Below are 26,419 nucleotides of genomic sequence, written 5' to 3'. Positions count from 1 at the left end.
CGTGGTCCGTCGGTATGGGGGCTTTTCCTAGGGCCGTTGGCCACCAAGAGTCGTCCCAGGCAGAAGGGGGTGCGCCTAAGATAAGGACTTCCGTTTTGTACGAGTTCAGTTTTAGACTGCTGTGCTTCATCCACTGGGCTACTTCTTTCATCCCTTCATGTAGGTTTGTTTTGGCGGAGATTGGGTCTTTGGTGAGTGAGAGGATCAGCTGAGTGTCATCAGCGTAGGAGATGATGTTGAGGTTGTGTTGACGTGCGATGGTTGCGAGGGGGCTCATGTAGACGTTGAAGAGGGTGGGGCTGAGTGATGATTCTTGCGGGACGCCGCAGATGACTTTGGTGGCCTCTGACTTAAAAGGGGGAGGCGGACTCTCTGAGTTCTTCCAGCGAGGAACGAGATGATCCAGTCTAATGCTTTTCCTTGAATTCCGATGTTTCTGAGGCGTTGTATCAGGGTGCTATGGCAGACTGTGTCGAAGGCTGCAGAGAGGTCAAGGAGGATGAGGGCGACTGTGTCTCTGTTGTCCAGTAGAGTTCGAATGTCGTCTGTTGCTGCGATGAGGGCGGTCTCGGTACTGTGTTTGGCTCGGAAGCCAGACTGTGAGGAGTCGAGTGATTTGTTGGTTTCGAGGAAGGCGGCGAGCTGATTGTTGACGGCTTTCTCAATGACTTTGGCAGGGAATGGGAGGAGCGAGATTGGGCGGTAATTTTTGAGTTCGGTGGGGTCAGCTGTGGGCTTCTTCAGAAGGGCGCTGAGTTCGGCGTGTTTCCAGCTTTCTGGGAATGTGGCGGAGTTGAGGGAGCAGTTGATGACGTCTCGGAGATGGGGTGCGATAATGGAGTTTGCTTTGTTGAAGATGTGATGGGGGCATGGGTCTGTAGGGGATCCTGAGGGGATGGAGTTTATTAGGCGAATGGTGTCTTCTGTGGTGATTGGGTTCCAGTCGAAAAGGTTATTCGGAGGAGTTACGGGTTCGGAGGTAAGTGAGGTTGACTGGTTTGCGGGTTGGTTGTCAAAGCTGTTATGAATGTCGGCGATTTTGTCATGGAAGAATGAGGCGAGGGAGTCGCAGAGGACTTGAGAGGGGGTGATGTCGTTTGAGCTGGCGGTGGGGTTGGTGAATTCTTTGATGATGTTGAAAAGTTCCTTGCTGTTGCGGGCGTTGTTGTCTAGTCGGTCTTTAAGTGCTGATTTCTTGGCTGTCCGGATTAGTTGGTGGTGTTTGCGGGTGGCGTTTTTGAAGGCGGCTTGGGTGATAGTGTTTGGGTCTTTTTTCCAGGTTTTCTCAAGGGAGCGACAGAGCTTCTTGGATTTCTTAAGGTCATCGTTGAACCAGGGGGCGTTCTTGCTTCCTTGCTTGATTTGATGTTTTTTCAATGGTGCTAGTTTGTCGGCGGTTTGGGTTAACCATTGTGTGATGTTGATGGCGGCTTGGTTAGGGTTCGTTGAGTAGGCCGGGGGGTTTTGAAGAAGCGATGTGGAAATCTGGTTGATGGTGATTTTGTTCCAATTTCTTCGCAGAGTTGGTTGAGGGTGGTTGTGGATCGTGGTCATATTGTAAATGAAGTGGATGCAACTGTGGTCCGTCCAGTGGAGGGGTGTGGTGTGCGTGAAGGAGATATGCTTGCTGGAAGTGAAGATAGGGTCGAGTGTGTGTCCTGCATAGTGTGTGGGAGTGTTAACAAGTTGTTTGAGTCCGAGATTGGCGAGGTTGTCCAGGAGGGTGGTAGTGTTACTGTCGTTGCTCTTTTCCAGGTGGAAATTGAGGTCTCCCAGTAGAATGTATTCCTCTGAGGGGAGGGCGTGTGGGGTGATGAAGTCAGTGATGTCTTCGCTGAATCTAGTACGGGGTCCTGGTGGCCTGTAGAGGAGGGTGCCTCTGAGTGTGGTCTTGGGGTCGGTGTGGATCTGGAAGTGAAGGTGTTCGGCGATAGCGAGGTTGTCTTCTGAGCTGGTTGAGACGCGGATGGTGTTCTTGTGGACGATGGCGATGCCTCCTCCTGTTTGGATGGAGCGGTCCTTACGGATGATCTTGTAGCCGTCCGGGATGGCTATGGCGATGTCTGGAGCTGAAGAGGCATTCATCCAGGTTTCTGTTAGGAAGGCGATGTCCGGAGAAAAGGTGTCGAGTAGATGCCAAAGGTCGATGGCGTGTTTGTGAACCGAGCGGGTGTTGAGAAGGATGCATTTAAGGTGGTTGGTATTGGATCTTTGTTTGGTGTTTGTGGGTTTGGTGTGGGTCTTGCTGCAGGTGAATTTGCAGGAGCGGCAGGTGAAGGGTCCATGGGTGTGTCCTGGTGCTGTTTGGGCGCAGTTAGGGAGTTGGCCGGGGTTAAGAGCTAAGAGGGTGGAGGCGTCGTATGTTGTGCGGGAGGGGTGGGTGATGCGGGGACCAGGGGGTCTGGCGCTAGGTGCGGGCCAGGCGCGGACGGGCGTAGACGGGCTTACCTTTGGCGCACCTTCGGCGCGACCGCTGCGCGTGGACGCTGCACGAAAGTCCATCTGTCTCAAATGGATAGTGGAGGGGGGCGGAGCGTGGGAGGGGCAGCTGGGAGGCGGGAGCGAGGTGCAGGGAGGGTCAGGGACGGGCCGAAAACAAACAAAATGGCAGTCAGGTAAACAAATGCTGCGAGGGTCTCCCACAACAAAAGCTATAATGATAATGGAGCGCTATGGGGGCAAGATTATTTCAGGCCAGCAGAGGAAAGCGCTATACCAAGTGAAGCCAGAAAGCGCTGTACAGAGCAATTACGAAGCACACCACAATCAAAATACAATTGTAATAGGCAGCAAGGCACAGCAGCGTTACAGAGCGCGGCGCAGCTATGTGTTTAAATAATGTTAAATGCGAGGCAGAAATCAGCAATAGGTACGATACCAGGAGAGGAGAGGAGGTGGGGGAGCGACAGCTTCTGGAAGCAGCAGGGCGGTCACAGCTCTCCACGAGGGCATGCGCAGCCTGTATCTCTGTGGGTGGGAGGGGCAGCTGGGAGGCGGGAGCGAGGTGCAGGGAGGGTCAGGGACGGGCCGAAAACAAACAAAATGGCAGTCAGGTAAACAAATGCTGCGAGGGTCTCCCACAACAAAAGCTATAATGATAATGGAGTGCTATGGGGGCAAGATTATTTCAGGCCAGCAGAGGAAAGCGCTATACCAAGTGAAGCCAGAAAGCGCTGTACAGAGCAATTACGAAGCACACCAAAATCAAAATACAATTGTAATAGGCAGCAAGGCACAGCAGCGTTACAGAGCGCGGCGCAGCTATGTGTTTAAATGATGTTAAATGCGAGGCAGAAATCAGCAATAGGTACGATACCAGGAGAGGAGAGGAGGTGGGGGAGCGACCGCTTCTGGAAGCAGCAGGGCGGTAGTTTGGCAGCCTTCTCAGCCACCCCAGAACTGATCTCTACTGATGAGGGATATTATTCCGAAACACGAGCCGTGTATAGAGTACTTACTTGCACCAACCTTGGTGAAACACTTACAAACTTTTTCCTAACTCTTCAAGTCATACGAACTGCATGTACCAGAATGCAAAGGGGCGATCCGGTGGAGAGGTTAGGAGTGTGCTCCCATCTTTGAATACTTTTAGGGGCTCCTGTGAGACCCCGTAGCTGACGAGCTATTGGAGATGCGCCTTGGCCCCCGAGAGGCAACGAAGCCTGTGACTGTTGTTTGGCAGCCTTCTCGGCCACCCCAGAACTGAGCTCTACTGATGAGGGATATTATCCCGAAACACGAGCCGTGTCTAGAGATACTGGAAATACCAAGTACTTACTTGCACCAACCTTGGTGAAACACTTACAAACTTTTTCCTAACTCTTCAAGTCATACGAACTGCATGTACCAGAATGCAAAGGGGTGATCCGGCAGAGAGGTTAGGAGTGAGCTCCCATCGTTGAATACTTTTAAGGGCTCCCGTGAGCCCCCGTAGCTGACGAGCTATTGGAGATGCACCTTCCCGCCCAAGAGGCAATGAAGCCTGTGACTGTTGTTTGGCAGCCTTCTCAGCCACCCCAGAACTGATCTCCACTGATGAGGGATATTATCCCGAAACACGAGCCGTGTCTAGAGATACTGGAAATACCAAGTACTTACTTGCACCAACCTTGGTGAAACACTTACAAACTTTTTCCTAACTCTTCAAGTCATATGAACTGCATGTACCAGAATGCAAAGGGGCGATCCCGCGGAGAGGTTAGGAGTGGTCTCCCATCTTTGAATACTTTTAAGGGCTCCCATGAGCCCCCGTAGCTGACGAGCTATTGGAGATGCACCTTTGCGCCCGAGAGGCAACGAAGCCTGTGACTGTTGTTTGGCAGCCTTCTCAGCCACCCCAGAACTGATCTCTACTAATGAGGGATATTATCCCGAAGCAGGAGAAGTGCCTAGAGATACTGGAAATACCAAGTACTTACTTGCATCAACCTTGGTGAAACATTTACAAACTTTTTCCTAACTCTTCAAGTCATACGAACTGCATGTACCAGAATGCAAAGGGGCGATCCGGCGGAGAGGTTAGGAGTGTGCTCCCATCTTTGAATACTTTTAAGGGCTCCCGTGAGCCCCGTAGCTGACGAGCTATTGGAGATGCACCTTCGCGCCCGAGAGGCAATGAAGCCTGTGACTGTTGTTTGGGAGCCTTCTCAGCCACCCCAGAACTGATCTCTACTGATGAGGGATATTATCCCGAAACACGAGCCGTGTCTAGAGATACTCGAAATACCAAGTACTTACTTGCACCAACCTTGGTGAAACACTTACAAACTTTTTCCTAACTCTTCAAGTCATACGAACTGCATGTACCAGAATGCAAAGGGGCGATCCGGCGGAGAGGTTAGGAGTGTGCTCCCATCTTTGAATACTTTTAAGGGCTCCCGTGAGCCCCCGTAGCTGACGAGCTATTGGAGATGCACCTTCGCGCCCGAGAGGTAACGAAGCCTGTGACTGTTGTTTGGCAGCCTTCTCAGCCACCCCAGAACTGATCTCTACTGATGAGGGATATTATCCCGAAACACGAGCCGTGTCTAGAGATACTTGAAATACCAAGTACTTACTTGCACCAACCTTGGTGAAACACTTACAAACTTTTTCCTAACTCTTCAAGTCATACAAACTGCATGTACCAGAATGCAAAGGGGCGATCCGGCGGAGAGGTTAGGAGTGTGCTCCCATCTTTGAATACTTTTAAGGGCTCCTGTGAGCCCCCGTAGCTGACGAGCTATTGGAGATGCACCTTCGCGCCCGAGAGGCAACGAAGGCTGTGACTGTTGTTTGGCAGCCTTCTCAGCCACCCCAGAACTGATCTCTACTGATGAGGGATATTATCCCGAAAGACGAGCCGTGTCTAGAAATACTGGAAATACCAAGTACTTACTTGCACCAACCTTGGTGAAACACTTACAAACTTTTTCCTAACTCTTCAAGTCATACGAACTGCATGTACCAGAATGCAAAGGGGCGATCCGGCGGAGAGGTTAGGAGTGTGCTCCCATCTTTGAATACTTTTAAGGGCTTCCGTGAGCCCCCGTAGCTGACGAGGTATTGGAGATGCACCTTCGCGCCCGAGTGGCAACAAAGCCTGTGACTGTTGTTTGGCAGCCTTCTCAGCCATCCCAGAACTGATCTCTACTGATGAGGGATATTATCACGAAACACGAGCCGTGTCTAGAGATACTGGAAATACCAAGTACTTACTTGCGCCAACCTTGGTGAAACACAAACTTTTTCCTAACTCTTCAAGTCATACGAACTGCATGTACCAGAATGCAAAGGGGCGATCCGGCAGAGAGGTTAGGAGTGTGCTCCCATCTTTGAATACTTTTAAGGGCTCCTGTGAGCCCGCGTAGCTGACAAGCTATTGGAGATGCACCTTCGCGCCCGAGAGGCAATGAAGCCTGTGACTGTTGTTTGGCAGCCTTCTCAGCCACCCCAGAACTGATCTCTACTGATGAGGGATATTATCCCGAAACACGAGCCGTGTCTAGAGATACTTGAAATACCAAGTACTTACTTGCACCAACCTTGGTGAAACACTTACAAACTTTTTCCTAACTCTTCAAGTCATACAAACTGCATGTACCAGAATGCAAAGGGGCGATCCGGCGGAGAGGTTAGGAGTGTGCTCCCATCTTTGAATACTTTTAAGGGCTCCTGTGAGCCCCCGTAGCTGACGAGCTATTGGAGATGCACCTTCGCGCCCGAGAGGCAACGAAGCCTGTGACTGTTGTTTGGCAGCCTTCTCAGCCACCCCAGAACTGATCTCTACTGATGAGGGATATTATCCCGAAAGACGAGCCGTGTCTAGAAATACTGGAAATACCAAGTACTTACTTGCACCAACCTTGGTGAAACACTTACAAACTTTTTCCTAACTCTTCAAGTCATACGAACTGCATGTACCAGAATGCAAAGGGGCGATCCGGCGGAGAGGTTAGGAGTGTGCTCCCATCTTTGAATACTTTTAAGGGCTTCCGTGAGCCCCCGTAGCTGACGAGGTATTGGAGATGCACCTTCGCGCCCGAGTGGCAACAAAGCCTGTGACTGTTGTTTGGCAGCCTTCTCAGCCATCCCAGAACTGATCTCTACTGATGAGGGATATTATCACGAAACACGAGCCGTGTCTAGAGATACTGGAAATACCAAGTACTTACTTGCGCCAACCTTGGTGAAACACAAACTTTTTCCTAACTCTTCAAGTCATACGAACTGCATGTACCAGAATGCAAAGGGGCGATCCGGCAGAGAGGTTAGGAGTGTGCTCCCATCTTTGAATACTTTTAAGGGCTCCTGTGAGCCCGCGTAGCTGACAAGCTATTGGAGATGCACCTTCGCGCCCGAGAGGCAATGAAGCCTGTGACTGTGGTTTGGCAGCCTTCTCAGCCACCCCAGAACTGATCTCTACTGATGAGGGATATTATCCCGAAACATGAGCCGTGTCTAGAGATACTGAAAATACCAAATACTTACTTGCACCAACCTTGGTGAAACACTTACAAACTTTTTCCTAACTCTTCAAGTCATACGAACTGCATGTACCAGAATACAAAGGGGCGATCCGGCGGAGAGGTTAGGAGTGTGCTCCTGTTAGAAGGGGCGATCTCAGAGGGCCAGGGTATGCTCACCCGGTCACCCCAAGACCCACCTCTTCCACAGAACTTGCCGAGTCTTGATTGTGAGGTCCTGACCGGGGAGGGGGGGGGGCGACTTCGAGTCTAGGATCGTACCCACTGCGCTCACACCACACTTACGAACAGACACCACACCGTTGGATTATAGTAACAAAGTCTTTATATAAACAGTAAATGACGAAAGCACTCTTATGTCGAGGGACCACAAAGTCTTTGAGGATTCGGGAAGGGAGAAGCGGGACAGTCTTTTAGTCTCTGGGTCAGTATGAGGCGTACCCTAAGCACAGCTCTCAATCCTTGAGCCGGGGGGTACGGGATGATGGTCGTACCGACTGCTTCACCTCCGTCGAGTTGGCTCGGTCGTGATGGTGGTCTCGATGGTCCAGCCGGACTAGAGTACTCCTCGAGCCGCGACGGGGTCAGCTGGGCTTGATCTGGAGAAGGTCGTGAGGAGCCGCGACAGTGTCAGCAGGGCTCAGATGGTTGTAGGTTCAAGCCGCGACAGCGTCAGCAGGGCTCCGATGGTACGAGTTCAAGGTCGAGCCGCGACAGCGTCAGCAGGGCTCCGAGGTCTTAGAGAGGACGAGCCGCGACAGCGTCAGCAGGGCTCCGGTGGTACAAGTTCAGCTTGAGCCGCGACAGCGTCAGCAGGGCTCAGGTGGTTCAGTTCCTGGTTGCGAAGAAGGAGCCGCGACAGCGTCAGCAGGGCTCAGAGGTTCAGGATGAGTTCTTCTTAGGGTCAGCCGCGATCAGATCAGCAGGCTTCAGGTCCAAGATACAACTGCCCGCTAGTTGGCGGGCGGGCCCAGTTATAGCACATTGACCCTTTGATCTCCGGACCCTCGCAGGCGGAGGTCTCCGGCCCTGGGGGCTGGTCATTGGCGAGGTCCGGCGGGTGGCTCTTTGATCCCTTTGAAAAGGTGGGTCCGGGAATTCCCAGACACCCAGCGGGTCTGGAGCCAGCACTCGGGGAGGCCAGAGGTGCGATCGAAACTCCCTGGCTTATCTCACTTGGGGAGCCCTTTACCCCCCAGCCTGGACTGGCGCGCCTTTGGAGTCTGGGTTTCCCTGGGGCCGGGGTCACGCTAGGCCCAGGGAGACAGGGATCTCGGGAAGGGAAATTGGCTGCCGGGCCTTGTGGGGCATGCCAGGTTAGGCGCTCGGAGCCGGGAGTGGAACGGGATAGGCAGGCCTGGTCGGGGGACTACGGGGATCGGGGCTTAACTGGAGTAGGACGACCAGGCTCGGGGTGCAGGCTACACTAACGGGGATGCTGCGTAGGGGACTCAGGGAACAGGCCTACGCTCACAGGGTGTGGAGGGACATAGGCGAACCACGCCACGAGGCCGGGTCCAACACGCGTCCCCCCAGCTGAAGGCGGGGAGAACTACCCATCCTCTTGGGGGTTCTCTTCGCTGAGGCGGAAGAATCGGGACAGGCCGTCTGCGGTGGCGTGGTCAGCACCAGGCCGGTGCTCAACGGTGAAGTCCATCCCCTGGAGTGAGATGGACCAGCGCAGCAATTTGGGGTTCTCCCCTCTCATCTGCATTAGCCACCGGAGGGGTCGGTGGTCGGTCTGGACCCGGAAGTGAGTACTAAACAGGTAGGGCCTCAGCTTCTTCAGGGCCCAAACCACCGCGAAGGCCTCCCGCTCGATGGTGCTCCACCTTTGTTCTCCAAGGAGTAGCCTCCGGCTAATGAATGCTACTGGTTGGTCTAGGCCGTTCTCGTTCACTTATGATAGGACCGCTCCGATGCCATGCTCGGACGCGTCCGTCTGGACTACAAACTCTCGGGAGTAGTCGGGGGCCTGTAGGACTGGGGCAGTGCACATGGCGTCTTTCAAAGTTTCGAACGCCTCTTGGCAGGTGGGGGTCCAGCTGATTTTCTTCGGCTGGTTTTTGGAGGTTAACTCCTTGAGAGGGGCTACGATGCTGCCGTACCCCTTGATGAACCTTCGGTAGTAACCCGTGAGCCCTAGGAACGCCCGCACTTCCGTCTGGGTCGTGGGGGCCTCCCAGGCCACGATTGCATTGATCTTGGGCTGGAGGGGGGCTACGAGGCCGCTTCCGACCTGGTGCCCGAGGTAGACTACGGACCCTTGTCCGATCTGACACTTGCTCGCCTTAATGGTGAGACCGGCCCTTCTCAGGGCCGTCAGCACCGCCCAGAGGTGCTCGGACCAGTGGGAACTGTAGACTGCGATATCGTCCAGATATGCAGCGCTGAACTCTTCCAGCCCAGCCAGTACCTGGTTCACCAGCCTCTGGAAGGTGGCGGGGGCGTTTTTCATCCCGAAGGGCATCACCCGGAAATGGTAGTGACCGTCCGGGGTGGAAAAAGCGGATCTTTCCTTAGCTCCCTCGGTAAGGGCGATCTGCCAGTATCCACTGGTCAGGTCGAACGTGCTAAGGAAGCGAGCAGCCCCGAGGCGATCAATAAGCTCGTCTGCTCGGGGGATGGGATGTGCATCGGTTCTGGTGACGGCGTTGAGCCCACGGTAGTCAACGCAGAACCTCAGCTCGGGAACAGCACCGGGGCGGCTGCCTTCGGAACCAGGACCACGGGGCTAGCCCATGGGCTGTCAGAGGCTTCGACCACCCCGAGAGCTAGCATCTTTGATACCTCGGCCTGGATGCAGGCCCGGACTCGGTCAGGGACGCGGTAGGCTCTGTGCCGTACCGGTGGGCTGTCCCCGGTGTCCACGTCGTGGACGCACCAGCTGGTGACGCCGGGGGTGAGGGAGAAGAGGTCCGAGAACTGTCCCAGCAACTGGCGACAGTCCTCGCGCTGCTCGGGAGAGAGGGAGGAGGAGAGACTCACCCCCTCTACGGAGCCATCTTTTTCTTTCACGCACAGGAGATCGGGGAGAGGCTCCGTTTCTTCTTCTTCCCCATCGTCCGTGGCGAGGAGCAAGCTCAACTCGGACCGGGCGAAGTGGGGCTTGAGGCGGTTCACGTGGAGGACCCTCAAGGGGTTCCTGGGGGACTGCACATCGATGAGATAGGTCACCTGGCTCTTACGTTCCACCACCTTGAAGGGCCCGGTCCACTTGTCTTGTAGGGCACAGGGCTCCACGGGGGCCATCACCCAGACCTGTTGTCCGGGCTGAAACTCGACCAGAGTGGCATTCTGGTCATACCACCTTTTCATTTCCTCTTGACTGGCCTCGAGGTTGGCCTCGGCCAGTCCTCGGAACTTCCTAGTCTGGTTCCGGAGGGCCAGAATGTATCGAAACACATCAGGAGGGGGCTCTAGGGCCGCCGTCTCCCACCCTTCCTTGACCAGGCTGAGGGGCCCCCTGACGGGGTGCCCGTAGAGGAGCTCGAAGGGGCTGAACCCCAGGGACTTCTGGGGGACTTCGCGGTACGCGAAGAGGAGACAGGGAAGGAGGACGTCCAACTTACGCCTCAGGGGCTCTTCGAGACCCATGATCATTCCCTTGAGGGTCCGGTTGAATCGTTCCACCAGACCGTTCCCCTGGGGGTGATATGGGGTGGTAAATTTGTACGTCACCCCACATTGTTGCCAAAGGGACTTCATGTATTTCGAGATGAAGTTGGTCCCTCGGTCGCTTACGACTTCTCGGGGGAATCCCACCCGAGAGAAGATGGCCATGAGGGCCCGCCCCACTACGGGGGCCGTCACCGTTCGGAGGGGAATGGCTTCGGGGTAGCGGGTGGCATGGTCCACCAAGACAAGGATAAAACGGTGACCCAGGGAGGTCCGGGGGTCGAGGGGGCCCACAATGTCGATTCCCACCCTTTTAAAGGGGGTACTGACCACGGGGAAGGGTTGGAGGGGGGCCTTGCGCTTCCCTCCGCTCTTTCCGCTGGACTGACACGTGTGGCAGGACTTGCAATGGGCTTCCACATCGGAGCGCATGCCCGGCCAGTAGAAGTGGGTGACTAGGCGGTGATATGTTTTGTCTTGACCCAAGTGTCCCGCCAGGGGCACATCATGGGCCAGGTTCAGGAGAAAGCCGCGGAAGCGTAGGGGTACCACCAGCACTCGGGCTGACCCTAGCTCGGCAGACTTTTGTTCGCTGTACAGGAGGCCATTCTCCCAATAGACAAAGTGGGAGCCGGACTGGTCACCGGCGGCCTGGGCGGCGGCCTGCTGCGGCAGCCCAACCAAGGATGGACAGGAGGTCTGTTCTAGGCAGAATTCTTCCCCGGAAGGTCCTCCTTCCTGGCGCCACTGGGGCAGCTCAGGAAGGTCGTCCAAGCTCGGGGTTGGTTCGACGTCGGGGCAGAGGGGCCCTGCGTCGGGGGGGAAGCTCTCCCCGGGGATTAGCTCAGGGGTATCAGGGGATTCAGGGACCTCTGGGTCCTCGGGGGTAGCCGGTGCTACCTCTAGGGTCGCCCCTGCGGGGGTGGTCCCTCGGGCGGTCATCGACCGGGTGTTCACACAGGCCCACTCGGGCAGGCCCACCATCTCCAAGTGGGTCTTTTTCTCAACCCGCTGCCATGGGGAGCTCTCTAGATCGTTGCCGAGTAGGCAGTCCACGGGCATGTTGGAGCGGACCGCCACTCGTAACTCTCCGGAGACGCTCCCCCATTCGAACGGGACTTGAGCTATCCGGCAGGTGCGGACGGAGTTATCAGCTGCGATCACCCTGCAGGAGATGTGGGGAACAATCTGGGCTTCGGTGACTAGGTGACGCTTGACTGCGGTGATACTGGCCCCGGTGTCCTGGAGCGCCCCTATGTGGTGGCCATTGACAGTCACCTGCTGTCGGTATTTCTCTGTGTTGTCGGGTAGGGGGGCTCCTGGGACCATCTCCCTATCACCCAGGGAGACTAACATCATAGCTGCGGGTTCAGCTCCCTCGAACTCTTCTTCCCCCTCCTCTTCTAGGGCTACTGAGGTGATGTGGCGCACTGGGGGCCCTGCAGTGGCAGGCTTCTTGAATAAAGGGCAGCGGGGGTCATTGGCATAGTGCCCTGGTTGCTGGCAATGGAAGCAGGCTTGGCTGACTCGGGGCCCGGGCTTGGCTGTGGGGAACCCTGCGCGCGCTGTGGGAGGCGAGGTGCCGGGCTGGTTTCTGGGGGGACTGCGTGGGGACCCTATCTGGGATCCTCTCTGTCTATTCTGGCCCCCTCCTCCCCTCGGGCGGGATGGTCCTTGTTCGTTTCGGCCAGTGTCTCCCCCGGGCCCCCGGGGTACTCTGGTGCTCACCCAGCGATCGGCCTTGACGGACAGCTTCCGGGGGTCAGCCTACTTGCTGTCCAGGAGGTGCTGTCGGAGTTCCACAAAGCAGTTCAGGGACAAATGTTCGTAGGCAATGAGGTCGATGAGCCCCTCGAAGGTGGATACTTTGCTGCCCTTGATCCACCCTTCCAGGGCCCGGCTGTAGAAGTTCACATATTCCACCCACGTGGTGCCGGGGATCTTCTTGCAATCTCTAAAGCGTTGGCGGTACATTTCTGGGGTGAGCCCGTACCTTGTGAGGAGGGCCTCTTTCATGTGGCTGTAGGAGGTCTGTTCGGCAGACAGTAGGTCGAGTAGGGTGTCTCTCCCCTCACTCAGGAATCGTCCCCACAGCCCGGCTCCCCAATCTTTCTGCGGAACTCGGTGGGAGGTCATGGCGACCTCGTAGGCCTTGAACCATTGCTGGATATCATCGTTTTTATAATATTCTAAGGATGTGGACCTTGGGTTCCACCGGGGGAACGGGCTCTCGGGTCGCCGCTGTTCTGTTGTCTTCGTTCCGGGCCTTCAGTTCGATCTCCTTCATGCTGCGCTCGTGCTCCAGCTGGAGCCTCTTCCCTTCGTGTTCTCTCTGGAGTTTCTTCTCCTCCAGTTCTCTCTGGAGCTTTTTCTCCTCCAGTTCTCCTTGCAGCCGCAGCTGCTCGATGGCTAGCTTTTTCTCGGCCAGCTTGAGTTCTACTTCCATTTTCAAATGGGCTAGTTCTAGCTGGTGGTTTCAGTTGCGTTCTCGGTCGGTCATCTCTTCTCGAGACAGACCTCTCTCTGTGCTGTGAGTCCGCGTCGGGGACTCTGCTCTTTCTTGCTCTGGGGCGTGGGTTTCGATCAGGGGTGCTCCCCCTCCATCGGCTTTTGTCGGTGCTGGAGGTTGGGCTCCGGTCTCCACCCAGGCTGTTAGAGCTTGTTGAAGGTCTTCTTTGGTGTTTAATCCCGTTGTCGGGATATGGAGATCTTTGCAGAATTGTTTGAGCTCTCGGTGCGAATAGTCTTTCAGAAGCTCCATCTGGAAGGTGGTCTCGTCGTTTGTGAGGCTCATGGTTGTTCTTCGTTCGGGTAGTGTGTCAGTACTGTACGATCCCTAGACGTAGGTTCTTATGGCGACGCTGCCACCAATGTTAGAAGGGGCGATCTCAGAGGGCCAGGGTATGCTCACCCGGTCACCCCAAGACCCACCTCTTCCACAGAACTTGCCGAGTCTTGATTGTGAGGTCCTCACCGGGGGGGGGGACTTTGAGTCTAGTATCGTACCCACTGAGCTCACACCACACTTACGAACAGACACCACACCGTTGGATTATAGTAACAAAGTCTTTATATAAACAGTAAATGACGAAAGCACTCTTATGTACACGGTGGTCGACGGACCACAAAGTCTTTGAGGATTCGGGAAGGGGGAAGCGGGACAGTCTTTTAGTCTCTGGGTCAGTACGAGGCGTACCCTAAGCACAGCTCTCAATCCTTGAGCCTGGGGGTACGGGATGATGGTTGTACCGACTGCTTCACCTCCGTCGAGTTGGCTCGGTCGTGATGGTGATCTCGATGGTCCAGCCGGACTAGAGTACTCCTCGAGCCGCGACGGGGTCAGCTGGGCTCGTTCTGGAGAAGGTCGTGAGGAGCCGCGACAGCGTCAGCAGGGCTCAGATGGTTGTAGGTTCAAGCCGCGACAGCGTCAGCAGGGCTCCGATGGTACGAGTTCAAGGTCGAGCCGCGACAGCGTCAGCAGGGCTCCGAGGTCTTAGAGAGGACAAGCCGCGACAGCGTCAGCAGGGCTCCGGTGGTACAAGTTCAGCTTGAGCCGCGACAGCGTCAGCAGGGCTCAGGTGGTTCAGTTCCTGGTTGCGAAGAAGGAGCCGCGACAGCGTCAGCAGGGCTCAGAGGTTCAGGATGAGTTCTTCTTAGGGTCAGCTGCGATCAGATCAGCAGGCTTCAGGTCCAAGATACAACTGCCCGCTAGTTGGCGGGCGGGCCCAGTTATAGCACATTGGCCCTTTGATCTCCGGACCCTCGCAGGCGGAGGTCTCCGGCCCTGGGGGCTGGTCGTTGGCGAGGTCCGGCGGGTGGCTCTTTGATCCCTTTGAAAAGGTGGGTCTGGGAATTCCCAGACGCCCAGCGGGTCTGGAACCAGCACTCGGGGAGGCCAGAGGTGCGATCGAAAACTGGCCCACAGGGGAGGGCCAAGGGTGTGACAGATACCAGTCTCTCAGGGGAGGCCGGAGGTGCCATCGAAACTCCCTGGCTTATCTCACTTGGGGAGCCCTTTACCCCCCAGCCGGGACTGGCGCGCCTTCGGAGTCTGGGTTTCGCTGGGGCCGGGGTCACGCTAGGCCCAGGGAGACAGGGATCTCGGGAAGGGAAATTGGCTACCGGGCCTTGTGGGGCATGCCAGGTTAGGCGCTCGGAGCCGGGAGTGGAAAGGGATAGGCAGGCCTGGTCGGGGGACTATGGGGTTTGGGGCTTAACTGGAGTAGGACGACCAGGCTCGGGGTGCAGGCTACACTAACGGGGATGCTGCGTAGGGGACTCAGGGAACAGGCCTACGCTCACAGGGTGTGGAGGGACATAGGCGAACCACGCCACGAGGCCGGGTCCAACACGCGTCCCCCCAGCTGAAGGCGGGGAGAACTACCCATCCTCTTGGGGGTTCTCTTCGCTGAGGCGGAAGAATCGGGACAGGCTGTCTGCGTTGGCGTGGTCAGCACCAGGCCGGTGCTCAACGGTGAAGTCCATCCCCTGGAGTGAGATGGACCAGCGCAGCAATTTGGGGTTCTCCCCTCTCATCTGCATTAGCCACCGGAGGGGTCGGTGGTCGGTCTGGACCCGGAAGTGAGTACCAAACAGGTAGGGCCTCAGCTTCTTCAGGGCCCAAACCACCGCGAAGGCCTCCCGTCTTTGAATACTTTTAAGGGCTCCCGTGAGCCCCCGTAGCTGACAAGCTATTGGAGATGCACCTTCGCGCCCGAGAGGCAACGAAGCCTGTGACTGTTGTTTGGCAGCCTTATCAGCCACCCCAGAACTGATCTCTACTGATGAGGGATATTATCCCGAAACACGAGCCGTGTCTAGAGATACTGGAAGCACCAAGTACTTACTTGCACCAACCTTGGTGAAACACTTACAAACTTTTTCCTAACTCGTCAAGTCATACGAACTGCATGTACCAGAATGCAAAGGGGCGATCCGGCAGGGAGTTAGGAGTGTGCTCCCATCTTTGAATACTTTTAAGGGCTTCTGTGAGCCAGCGTAGCTGAGGAGCTATTGGAGATGCACCTTTGCGCCCGAGAGGCAACGAAGCCTGTGACTGTTGTTTGGCAGCCTTCTCAGCCACCCCAGAACTGATCTCTACTGATGAGGGATATTATCCCGAAAAACGAGCCGTGTCTAGAGATACTGGAAATACCAAGTACTTACTTGCACCAACCTTGGTGAAACACTTACAAACTTTTTCCTAACTCTTCAAGTCATACGAACTGCATGTACCAGAATGCAAAGGGGCGATCCGGCGGAGAGGTTAGGAGTGTGCTCCCATCTTTGAATACTTTTAAGGGCTCCCGCAAGCCCCCGTAGCTGACGAGCTATTGGAGATGCACCTTCGGGCCCGAGAGGCAACGAAGCCTGTGACTGTTGTTTGGCAGCCTTCTCAGCCACCCCAGAACTGATCTCTACTGATGAGGGATATTATCCCGAAACACGAGCCGTGTCTAGAGATACTGGAAATACCAAGTACTTACTTGCACCAACCTTGGTGAAACACTTACAAACTTTTTCCTAACTCTTCAAGTCATACGAACTGCATGTACCAGAATGCAAAGGGGCGATCCGGCGGAGAGGTTAGGAGTGTGCCTCCATCTTTGAATACTTTTAAGGGCTCCCGTGAGCCCCCGTAGCTGACGAGCTATTGGAGATGCACCTTCGCGCCTGAGAGGCAACAAAGCCTGTGACTGTTGTTTGGCAGCCTTCTCAGCCACTGCAGAACTGATCTCTACTGATGAGGGATATTATCCCGAAACACGAGCCGTGTCTAGAGATACAGGAAATACCAAGTACTTACTTGCACCAACCTTGGTGAAACACTTACAAACTTTTTCCTAACTCTTCAAGTCATACGAACTGCATGTACTAGAATGCAAAGGGGCGATCCGGCGGAGAGGTTAGGAGTGTGTTCCCATTATTGAATACTTTTAAGGCCTCCCGTGAGCCCCCGTAGCTGACGAGCTATTGGAGATGCACCTTTGCACCCAAGAGGCAACGAAGCCTGTGACTGTAGTTTGGCAGCCTTCTCAGCCACCCCAGAACTGATCTCTACTGATGAGGGATATTATTCCGAAACACAAGCCATGTATAGAGATACAGGAAATACCAAGTACTTACTTGCACCAACCTTGGTGAAACACTTACAAACTTTTTCCTAACTCTTCAAGTCATACGAACTGCATGTGCCAGAATGCAAAGGGGCGATCCGGCGGAGAGGTTAGGAGTGTGCTCCCATCTTTGAATACTTTTAAGGGCTCCAGTGAGCCCCCGTAGCTGACGAGCTATTGGAGATGCACTTGGGCCCCCGAGAGGCAACGAAGCCTCTGACTGTTGTTTGGCAGCCTTCTCGGCCCCCCCAGAACTGAGCTCTACTGATGAGGGATATTATCCCGAAACACGAGCCGTGTCTAGAGATACTGGAAATACCAAGTACTTACTTGCACCAACCTTGGTGAAACACTTACAAACTTTTTCCTAACTCTTCAAGTCATACGAACTGCATGTACCAGAATGCAAAGGGGTGATCCGGCAGAGAGGTTAGGAGTGAGCTCGCATCGTTGAATACTTTTAAGGGCTCCCGTGAGCCCCCGTAGCTGACGAGCTATTGGAGATGCACCTTCGCGCCCAAGAGGCAATGAAGCCTGTGACTGTTGTTTGGCAGCCTTCTCAGCCACCCCAGAACTGATCTCCACTGATGAGGGATATTATGCCGAAACACGAGCCGTGTCTAGAGATACTGGAAATACCAAGTACTTACTTGCACCAACCTTGGTGAAACACTTACAAACTTTTTCCTAACTCTTCAAGTCATATTAACTGCATGTACCTGAATGCAAAGGGGCTATCCGGCGGAGAGTTTATGTCAGGACTAGGGCGGCTTGCGGTCTAGGGCCCGCCCCATCCTGTAGGCACATACGCCTGTTCCTGTGCGATCAACCTTTATGTGGTAAAAGTCATACAGTAGCCCCTGGAGGATTGTGGTGGCGCAAATGTTTAAAGATGCATGTTCTTGTGTCCTAGTATATTTGTTCTCTTTACTAACTTTTTCCCACTCAGGATGCGTGAGATTTGGCATCGCACGCGAGATGAGTGTGATTTGGCATCTCACGCGAGATGCGTGAGAGTTGGCATGGACGTGCCTACGATGACATCAGCGGCCGCGCCCAGTTCCCCGTGCTCACTATTCAGCGTCTTTTGGTGAAGGAGGAAGAGGATCTTGGGGCTCTGTTTCTCAGTGAGGCCAGCTTTCTTCTTTTGATCGGTGGAGAGTTCTGGGTGCCTGAAGACTGCTACTACGCTCGCTGAGCTGCAGGAGGAGTTTAGAATCTGCTGAGGCTTCTCTACTTGATCGTCTCCCGTTGAGGCTAGCTTTTGGGGGATTACCTGTCACTAACCCAGATTCAGAAATAGAGTAGGTCGTACTCTATAGGTAAGATTGCGAATCTTGTTAAAACCATTTCAGTGAATTATTAAGAACATTTGTTTTGATTCTCAAGATCATTACCATATTCACGAGTGTGATTCTTGTTCAGTAGAAATTCTATGCATGTTTTCTCCAGCTCATTTCCATATTCACGAGTGTGATTCTTGTTCTGTAAGTAGTTCTTTGAATGGTTTTTTGGGAATACTTTTAAAGTCACATAAAATAAGGAAATATAAGACACTGATTGTTTTGGTGATTGAAAACCTAGTCCGCTTATGCCTTTGAGCAGTTGATACTGAAGTGAAGTATTATCGCCACAATATAGCGGATCTAAAGAAAGGTCAACTAAGAATCTGATTGTCTGAATAAACGCAAGCCACGAAGCTCTTAAGCTAGTTCCTGATAGAAGGACAGAATCTGATGTCCTAATTTACGTCTTTTTGCTTAGGAAAATGCGTGTATTTTTGTTTGTGAGTAACTTTTCCTTTTCAGATCTCTTTCCCCCCGCTTAATCACTTTAATACTCTGTGTAATCATTACAATCAGAGTTGGAGGTATTGAGAGGTGGGCCCCTTATATCATCACTCCAAACCCTGAGGAAGAAGCAACCTGACAGGTTAGGAGTGTGCTCCCATCTTTGAATACTTTTAAGGGCTCCCGTGAGCCCCCCCGTAGCTGACGAGCTATGAAGCAAGTTTTCGCATATTACGCGACTTGCTTAAATCATGAACCTCGAATAATTTATAATCCTGTAATACTGATAGAGCAAGATTTCGCATCGCGACTTGCTCGAGTCAAGAACCTCGAAAATTTGTTATAATCCCGTAATTCCAATTGTTCGTTTTACTAAATTTATGTATTTTGAATGTGCGTGTGTATCATAGTGATGCTTGCCTATGTGTTTCACTAATACGAATAACCCTTGTCCTTAAAAATGGATGCTGCTTGAATTCTGATTCTGCGCATGCGTTAGGCATAATCACGTGACATGACGCAGTCACATTTGGAGGGAAAGGGTGCGCATGCGTAACAGCCATAAAATGGCCGCGCTTTCTAATAACGAGGTGAAGCTTGCACCGTCGCTTTTGTGATTTTGTCTGTTGCACTAATAAATAATTGCATAGTATATTTTATAATGATAATTCATAAGTACACACTCATGTTATGTAGTTTATTCATTTATTTCTATGTTTTAATTTGTTTTCGCTTACTTTTCATGTACCATGGTAAACGGGGGGTCCAACTGGGTCGAGAACCATCTTGAGAGTCCTTTCTGCGCATGACCACGCAGCCCAGGCAGTCGTAGCCTTGAGCGGTGGAACTCAGCCAGCTGGCAGTCACAGACAAGATGCTCCTGAGAACGCCACCTCGGACCCAGTAGGATAGAGAAATCGTGTTCCTGACTTGATACAATGACATTATTTCTATTGTATTCTGCATATTCTCTCATGGGAACCCCAATCTTGCTAGGCGGTACCTTAGAATGCAAAATAGGACTTGAATAAGTCTGTTCTGATTGGTGTGTTAACCCATCCTACCTTAGGACCAATCGAAATTGGGGATTCTGACACTTTGCAACATTGGGGGGTGGTACACTGACCCAAAAGAGTATATCTAGCCTAGGTTTAGCTAGAGAAATTGTCCGACTTGTCCGAATAGCTGACCTGTCACTGACCCAACGCACTCAATAGGTGACTGAACATACAGAGCGCTGCGGAGCACTCTGTCCGAATTTGACCATAGACTAAGGTTTTACTAAACCTTAAGTGCTGGCAGAGCACTTTGCTGGGGAGTTCGCAAACCCAATCGCGGTTCTGACTGATAGCTGCAGAGAGGGTGGAGCGCAGGCGTTGCTTCCGAACTGCGGGTGCTGGTCGTATCCTGGTGGTCCTGTCCTGATCCTAATCTGGGTTTCCTGTCCTGTCCTGAGGTGTCCCTACTGCACCTGCTGTCCCATTGATGACTGCTATTCCTTGGGGTATTTCCTGTCCTTAACTGACCCGTGGCCAGGGTTGGTTTTCACACCAGTCTAGGTAAATATCTTGCCGAAAAACTCTAAACTGCACCTCTCTATTTTTCTGTCTTTGCTTCAATAAAGACATACCTTTGCACACGTCATATTTTCCATGCTTTTTTGCAAAATCTACCCTATGAAATCTATTTTGCATTGAATTTTCATAGCATGTTCCTATGTTACCCTACCCTTTAGAGCATATTATTTCCATACTGTCTATGAAAAATAAATGTGGTTTATAATTTCCTCCTGAGCTCTGATTTGAAGTAACGTTACTAGAATTATAGCGTGTTTCACTTTCCACCCTTTTGATAGACGTATAGGATACCAAATTTCTACCCATTTCCATGAAGTACGTTCCAATAGTATAAATTTAGTACATGCAAATAGCTTGCCCATTTATAGATGTCTATTCTTGAATTTTCAGTTTAAGTCTACTTAAGTGAGTTCCCTGTTACTCTATTTTACAAAACTTCAATGATCACCCTTACATTGTTTCTTTATAGTTATGTGATTTTCGTTATCCTGATTATTGACTGTCTTTTTATGGTAAACCTTATGATTTCCGAAACTGATTTCTAGATAAAATTCTTAAAACTTCCCAGTTGTCTGTGGTCATTTGATGAAATATCAAAGTAATTCTAGGTTGGGTTTTGTACTTTGCTGCCTTTCCTTTTACAGCTAGCTCCCTGACCCATCGTGGTCATAGGTACCCGTAACGGTGGATGGTAAGTCGGGTACACTGAAAATAAAGAAAGGGACTCATGATTATTGGTAGTGGATTGTAAGGTCATCTGATCAATGTATATGATGAATTGAAGTATATGGGCCCGAAAACTATATGGTGAAATTATTTGGTCAGGTGACCCCCGATCTCTATCAGTAATTTTCTGGTAGCATCGAGGATGGTTAGGGAATAGCTAAAGGTTAGGTAGGACTAGTTAAGATTAACTAAGTTGGATGCTGCTAATGAGAGTAGACAATTCGAGTGATCTGATCACTCACTTGAAGTGTTTGCTTTAAAAATTATGAAATGTTTTAAAATTGTTGTTCTCATTCTTATACTGTTATATGTATTTATCTATTCATTAGTAAAACGTCTTAAGTGTTGTCAGAAATCCCCGGGGAATTGAATAGCGAGTGGTGAATAGAATCCACTTGCTTTGAGGTCACTGGCTTTTAAGGAAAGTTGGTGCGGGTTAGGCAGAACTGGAAGCACTAACTAGGGTTTTCTGAATGCATGATTGAATAAATGTTAGTAACGATTGTGGCATAACCTAGTGAGGGTCACACCGGAAGAGTAGCAGGTTCATCGGAGCTTGGGTGAAAGCAAAGGGGTTCGCTGGTGAAACTTTAGGCTTAGATATATACCAGAAAGGTGGATGAGTCTAGGGAAGTAGCAGGTTCTCCAATGCTAGTGTGAAGGGTAGGCAGAAGAGATCTACCCGTAGAGTGTGAAAAGTAAATGGAAGTAGTTTACTTGCAGTGAAACTAATTCTTTCCTGTCTAGACACTTGAGCACAGTGGCGAATGTGTATTCGTTGTTAAATAACCAAACACTAGCACTTTAGAAAGAAAGAAAGTTTCCGTTACCGTTTAAAGGAGGGAGTCAGGCGCGAAGCTGCTCTGACGTCACTCTGTGCCGGGCTGGGATTGGTAGTCACAGCGGGGTTGTAGCGGAGCTGGAATTGTAAAGGAGGGGTGAGTGCCAAAGCGTGAGAACGGTCTCGCGAAAGGCCGCGCACCCATTGGTCGAAATTATTTGAAATAGTGCATTTTATTGGTCGCACGACAATAATAGACGCACTCGGATTGGAAGTTATTTTGTAAACAAAGTCACTCGTAAAAATCGTATGTGGCATTCGTATAGACCGCATACCAGACCTGATCCACGGCATATGGGATTTGAGAACGATCAGTGGAAAGGCGTTAAAAACGACATTATGTACGGAAATAAGAGAAAATTGTCTCTTGTAAACAAAGTAAAGAATTACTTCAAAAAGGACAAGCCGATTAAAACTAGAGAAGGTGTTGTCATACCGCCACCCAACACTCCCGCATCTTTCATGATGTTCGATAAAGGGTACAACACATGTGTATGGTTGGAGAACTGGGCGGAATACACGAAGGATGACGGGGTATTGGCTTTTCCGTTAGAGGGTACCTTTAACAGTAGGATTCTATTCAATCTGAGAACCCGAATGAATGATTTACATCCCAGACCTCGATTAACGCAGTACGAAGCACTAGAGGAATGGGAGATTGAGGCTTTTGAGAGAGATAAGCCCCGAATGGATAAAGGGTTAAGTAAATTTTATCCAAAATTGAAGCAGGAAGCCCGAGCCAAAAAGATGAAACAGTGGAGACAGAATATGATTTTAGAAGGACTGTTTCCCATGATGCCAGCATGTGGTCCTCCCGGGGGGAGAAGAAAACAGAAAAGTGCAAACATTGGGTACCTATTGGAGAGTCGGATGATGAATTATTAGATGACCTCTTTATGAGAAGTCCGCCTCCTTTTAATGAAAGACATAGACCTTCCAGTGAGGGGGATAATTCCCGCAGACTTCATCTCCAGGATGAGGCTCGATCTGCCAGTGTAGGAGGGGGTTGCCCCATACCTCCTTATATCGAGAGTTTAGGTCCCGTAGATAACAGAGATATCTATCCAAGAGTGCCAGCTAGTGGAGAAGCAAGATACTCCAGTGAAAGCGATTTTTCCCCGAGACCTCCCTACGAGGGTGAGGCAAGACCCTCAGGTTCAGGAATGCCGTTTTTACAGCCTCTATATGAAAGAGAACCAAGGTCCTTAGGCACAGAACGTTTGTTCCCCAGACCAAATTATGGTGAAGGACCGAGTGAGACACATCCCACTGCCCCGAGTAATGCTCCCACTCTGACCCCGCAGGTGTTACATGACAAATCCTCAGAGAGATTATTGGAAGAAAAGGAGCGAGAAGTTCTAGCAAAGCAGAGAGCTGAGATAATTCAGAAAATCTCCCAGTTAAATACCAGTCCTGAAGCATTGACAATCCCAGTAACAATCGGACCCGTGGTTCCGTTGTATGGGGACCGACACGAGAGTCCAAAACCTCCAGTCATTACCCCAGTCATAGTCCAGCCAAGACCAGAACCCTTAATTGTAGATGACCAGACAACTGAGTGCGAGTCTGAGGTCTCGCTATTGGATCTGCCCAATAGAAGCACAGGGAAAAGGATGCAGAAAAGACATAACCCTTTTAACACAAGGGAGATTCAGATGGAATCGACCTCGGGTACTAAGAGTGTCACGTTGGTAACTCCTGAAGAAATCGAAAGATGGAGCCAAGAATGAGAAAAACAAACTCTTCAGTCGAAACCTCTAGATCTCTACAAACTGAGAGTAGAAATAGAAAAACTTATGGCAGGAAATGTAGGATTAGACCGATTAAATACCTACTCTGAAGAAGAGCTGTTGTTTATTTGCAAAAGTCTTACCCGAAATGCCCGAGTACTTCATGAAAAATTGACAGATACTGCTGCTAGCATGGGAATAGATATTTCAAAATCAAAACCCTTGCAGAAACCATACAGAGCAGAATTTTCAGACAAAGATTTGGAAAACCTGAATATATCAGGGAAAAAGGCACAGGTCAAGGAACTATTGACAGTGTTGCAGAAATGGGGAGACGTAGAAAGATGGAAAGCCAGATGGGCCTGAAAGAAAGATGAGGCCAGGTCTAAGCAGGTAACCCCAGAATTCGTTTTAAAAGAAACCGACACACCAGAACAGTTATGCCCTATGCGCGAAGTACCAGGAGGAAAATATGTACATGTTCCATGGTCCAGACAGGATATCGTGTCCTTTACCAATGACTTCCCGAAATTACGAGAGAAGCCCGTCGATTGGTACCGGCAGGTAGAAAGATTTGTAAAGGTGCAAAAATGCTTGTGGAAGGACCTGGATGGGTTCTTTGACATAGTGATCCCTGTAGATCTGTGGACTGAGTGTAAAATAGCCATAGCTTGGCCTAGTGAGAAATACCCGAGGGACTCCAAAACAGGGGAACCCTCTATTGAGGTGATGAGGAAATATGAACAAGTAATTCAACACTTGAAGCAAAAAGTGCCCGCAAAGGAAACCGATTGGACCAAGATAGATAGAACCACGCAGGAAAGGGACGAGACTGTGCATTCCTTTTATGAAAGGTTGTTACAGGTGTTCAAAACGTACAGTGGTATAGATAACATCGAAATGAAGGACATGACGCATTTCATTTACAGGTTTGTAAACGGTTTAAGACCCGAAATTTGTCAGTGGATAAAAGATAACAAAATCTGTTGGCAGACAAAGAAAATGGACGAGGTTCTACGGTACGCAAAGTACTGTGAGGACGAAATGGCAGAAAAGAAAAAGGCCCTGAAGGAGAAAGTGATGTGGGCTCAAGTAAAACTTGCAGATCAGCAGGAAAAACAATTGAATAAGATAAATAAAACTACTCAGAACCGAGGCCCTGGGGGTGGGGGTGGAGGAAAGCCCCGAGCAAAAATGAGCAGAGAGGAAGCCTAAAAGAAATTTCCCTGCCACCAGTGCGGGGAAATTGGACATTGGAGAGACGAGTGTCCGTATTTACAGTCCGATAATACCCAAACCCCTGATTTAACTCCACAGACGCAGAATGAAAAGCCAAGAAAGACCCAGCAGCAGGTAAAAACGATTCAAATACCCCGAGCGCCAAAGCCAACTTTTAAGGGAAAATCACCGCAGGGAGATGATATAGAGATCTGGGGGGGCACTGAGAACAGAAATGCAGCAACTTCGCAATATTTATTGAATGACACTTTTTTCTGTGACGACGAGTACTGACGGGGCCTGAGAGGGGAGGACAAGGAGTGTGTACTTGGCGCCTCTTTGCCGGTAGACCAGTCAGGGCCATACATTGAAGGAAAGGTTGATGGAAATGATGTCACCTTTCTATTGGACACTGGTGCTACCCGTTCTACTGTGAGAACAGCAGACGTTCCAAACCTACCCCTCTCGGGAGAAGCAATCCAAGTAGTGGGTGTATCTAATCAATTTAGTAGTACCCCCGTTACCGAGCCCATGGAGATATCAATAGGGAACTTCAAAGAAATGCACAGATTTGTCGTCTGTGATACCAGTCCAGTGAACTTACTGGGACGTGATTTGCTGTGCAAAATGAACTGCACTATCTTTTGCACACCAAAGGGCGTTGAGATTCAAACCCCAGACGAAGATGGTATTTACAAGCTAATGTTAGTCAGACCGGACTCAGAAATTAAGCGAATGACTATACAAGACTTACCTGAAGAACTCCAACAGACAGTAAAGCCAGAAGTATGGGACTTTACAGGAAAGGATGTAGGATTAATGGCCAATGTAGACCCAATACAAATAGCCATAAAAGAAAATGCAGCCTACCCCAATACTAAGCCTTACAGAATGAGTGCCGAAGTGAGAGCAGGAGTTGCCATTGAAATACAGAAATTGCTAGAAGCAAACATCATACAAGAAGTGATGAGTAGCCCGTGTAATTCCCCAATAATCAAGAAACCTAGTGGCAAGTACAGAGTAGTGCAGGCCCTGAGAAAGGTAAACAAAATTGTGGTTCCTTGCTGTCCTATTGTCCCAAACCCAGCTGTGATTCTGTATCAGATTCCTGGGGATGCTGAATGGTTTACTGTGATAGACCTATGTCACGCATTCTTTTCGATCCCATTGCATCCAGACAGCAAATTTCTTTTCTCATTTGCTTTCAACAGTCACGTGTACGTTTGGAACAGGGTCCCCCAAGGGTACACCGAAAGCCCCTCTATCTTTAATCAGATCTTGAAAAAATGCCTTGAATCTTTAGTCTTACCTAGAAAATCTGTTTTGGTGCAATACATTGACGACCTATTGGTGGCATCCAAAAGTCATAGGGATTGCGTGATTGACACCATTGCCCTACTGAATCACCTAAGTGAAAAGGGACATAAAGTGGCCCCTGAAAAATTGCAGTTCTGTTCAAAATCAGTGAAATATCTGGGGCACCAGATAGAAAAAGGAATCAGAAAAGTCACCTCAGAGAGAGTCAGAATAATTCAAAAAATGCAGTTACCCCGTACTCAGAAAGAAATCAGAATGTTCCTTGGAGTTGTAGGTTACTGCAGGCAATGGATTGTGGGATTCGCAGTCCATGCAAAGCCTTTAATAAAAATGACAAAGAAAGGAGCACCGGACCATGTGGAATGGGATGATGAAAGCTTAACAGCATTTACTAAATTACGGGATTGTCTGTGTACGGCCCCTGCTTTGGGAATGCCTGATTATTCCAAGGAGTTTGCTCTATTCTGTGACACACGAGACAATTGTGCATTGTCGGTCCTAACTCAGGAACATGGCTTGAC

Source organism: Lissotriton helveticus, chromosome 8 (genome assembly GCF_964261635.1).
Source record: "Lissotriton helveticus chromosome 8, aLisHel1.1, whole genome shotgun sequence".
In the NCBI taxonomy this organism is placed as follows: domain Eukaryota; kingdom Metazoa; phylum Chordata; class Amphibia; order Caudata; family Salamandridae; genus Lissotriton; species Lissotriton helveticus.
The sequence above is the reverse complement of the archived record's forward strand: the minus strand, read 5'-3'. Positions refer to the sequence as shown.